We start from the raw sequence: 2,672 nt of genomic DNA, 5'->3' as shown, positions 1-2,672 counted from the left end.
ATATATATATATATATATATATATATATATAAAGTGTTCAAATGTAATAAAGATGAGTGTGCCTCATTTATACAGTCTAGTAGAATGATTTCACACAGATTTTGAGTTAATGGGGCACATGATTTGGAAGCTATTTAAAGAAAACATTTAATATTATTTAAAATATTAAATATGACTTAAACATTTTATAGAGGATAGTGTGCCTCGTTTAATAGCATGAATGACCACTTTTTTGTATTAGTTGGTACAGAGTGTTCGGAAATTGACGGTCCCAATGTGAACCTCTGAGCGCTTCAGGAGGCATCGGTAGAGAACAGCTGGCCGAAATTAGCGTTCATAAATCGGATCAACTTTGAGCTGAACGTCCCTTACTCCACGGAGGGAGAATATCCAGTATCCAATTTGCAAAACAACTTCGCTGTGGTCGGTAATACAATGAAAACACCGGTGTTCTGACTAGTTTGTTTTGGTCTGTGGGCTGCAAACATGGCGCCGAGCGACGTAAACGTCATACGCTGTGACGTCAGCTCCAAAGCTCTATACCCGTGTTAAACGGACGGCGGAGTCCGGCGACGACAGGCGCTTAAATTCCATAACAAAAGTAATTTTTTTTTTTTTTTTTTCAAAATCTCTTTCTCTTTCTTACTGTTTATTCAATGTCACATGCTGTTCTTATTTTTTTTCTTTAACTATGTAAAGCACATTGAAATGCCTTGCTATTGAAATGTGCTATACAAATAAAATTTGATTGATTGATTGATTGATTGACGTATTTCCGTTTGAATTTATGCCACATATATTGGTTCCGGGTCCTGCTTGCTCCTATTGCTTTTAGCCAAAGCTGCAAGATCTGTACCATGAAAAAGACGCAAAACTTAAAATATCTGTGAGCTACTGGTACAACAACTGAGTTTTGTGGTGTGCCGTGGTGTCCAGTAATTAGCCGGTACCATCCAGTGCTTAGTTTTTTCATTTTCCTGCTGATATCAAGGCGACAGCAGACTGTAGCCAAAACTTAGCCACTACAGCAAACACCCGGTTTGTAGCTGCCTGCTAATTCAAAGCTTGAGGATATTGAAGATCCAGAGTCAGAAATGGTAAGACGGAGGTTAAAAGGAAGCTGTACGAGCTTCTTTCACTGGAATAATTTGTTGGAGGAAAATAATGCCGGAGGAAATCCACTGCTACGGAAACAGGCTGAGAACAGAGGCAGCGATTCGGCACAAGGTAAGTCAATACGTATGTTGATGCGTTTGTGTTATAAGAGTATGAAATTATTTTTAGGCGACTCCTTAGTTTTTGTTTATATGACAATTATATAAAATACATTTAACATGCAGTCGCGATACCGAGCAGGTAATTTAACAACAGCCGAAGCAGCAACGCTTCAGCCCGATCCAAACCACACAGGTAGTCAGATTAAGGTCCAAAACCTTCGCTTTACNTGAGGACCACAGTGGAGAAACACTGGTTTAGATCTTCACGTTACCTTTGTTATCCCTCCTCTCCTGTTTCATTGTTTTGGATTTCGGATTTTGTTTGTTTGTTTAGTTCATTAAAAATAACATCCACATAAAGTACATCCACTGCCTGCTGCGTTTGTGTCCACCGCCACACCACATCATGACACAAACCAGATGAAAAAGCCCATCTTTAAACATTTAATGTGTAATTAAACAATAAAGATGACAAGTAAATTTTATGAAATAGATCACACTTTAATATTTGTTGTATTTAATATATTTCAGGTAAGTAAACATGTAATGAAATAGATCCAGTCCTAGAATTTTATGTAATTGAACATTACAGGTTACAAATGTAATTATCATGTGAGGTAATATATTTTATGAACTTTTAAAAAAATATTTTTACATATAAATTTGGTTAAAAAATAAAAAAGGGGTCGAAATGGAATAAAAATATGCGTCACCTATATAGCTGACTCGAATAATTTCACAGATTTTGAGTTAATAGGTCACATGACCTAGAAGCTATTGAAGAAAATACTAAAGAAATTGCTAAATATATATATATAAGTGTTCAAATGTAATAAAGATGAGTGTGCCTCATTTATAAAGTCTAGTAGAATGATTTCACACAGATTTTGAGTTAATGGGGCACACGATTTGGAAGCTATTTAAGAAAACATTTAATATTATTTAAAATATTAAATATGACTTAAACATTTTATAGAGGATAGTGTGCTTCGTTTAATAGCATGAATGACCACTTTTTTGTATTAGTTGGTACAGAGTGTTCGGAAATTGACGGTCCCTATGTGAACCTCTGAGCGCTTCAGGAGGCATCCTTTGTTGTTGGAGCGTTTCAGGACGTCTGAATAATTTTATAGGAATCATTAATAGTCCTGCAGCGACTGAGGAGCCACTATTAACATACTGCTGCCTGCGCACCGGAACCATTCTATGTGGCAAAAAAATGCGGAAGTGCTAAAACGGAAGTCCGTGGCATATACCCCATTATGCAGATCAGGGAGGAGATCGATTATTTTTTCAGAGATTATCTGTCTCATGTTAGGACAGCGAAAGTTTTAATATGTATGTAAAATGTATTTTTTTAGTTAGATGCTGCAGCTTTAAGCAGAGGTTCGGTGTGAGAGTCACTACCAGGTGGAGCAGAAGCGAAGCTCCTTCTGTCAGTAATTACTCCCTGTA

The 2,672-nt window shown here is 36.7% G+C and overlaps 1 long non-coding RNA gene across 1 annotated transcript in view; it reads left to right on the top strand.

Annotated features, from left to right (window-relative positions):
• Positions 1 to 744: 744 nt before the first annotated feature.
• The window catches only part of LOC107833416 (uncharacterized), an 8,746-nt gene continuing 6,818 nt past the window's right edge, over positions 745 to 2,672 (top strand). Inside the window, exon 1 of the long non-coding RNA XR_001659164.1 lies at positions 745 to 1,227. This is a non-coding gene — a long non-coding RNA (uncharacterized LOC107833416). The remainder of the gene's footprint in view (positions 1,228 to 2,672) is intronic.

This window comes from Poecilia formosa, unplaced genomic scaffold, assembly GCF_000485575.1.
Source record: "Poecilia formosa unplaced genomic scaffold, Poecilia_formosa-5.1.2 Scaffold381, whole genome shotgun sequence".
Taxonomy (NCBI): Eukaryota; Metazoa; Chordata; class Actinopteri; order Cyprinodontiformes; family Poeciliidae; genus Poecilia; species Poecilia formosa.
This window is presented reverse-complemented; position numbering and strand designations above follow the sequence as displayed.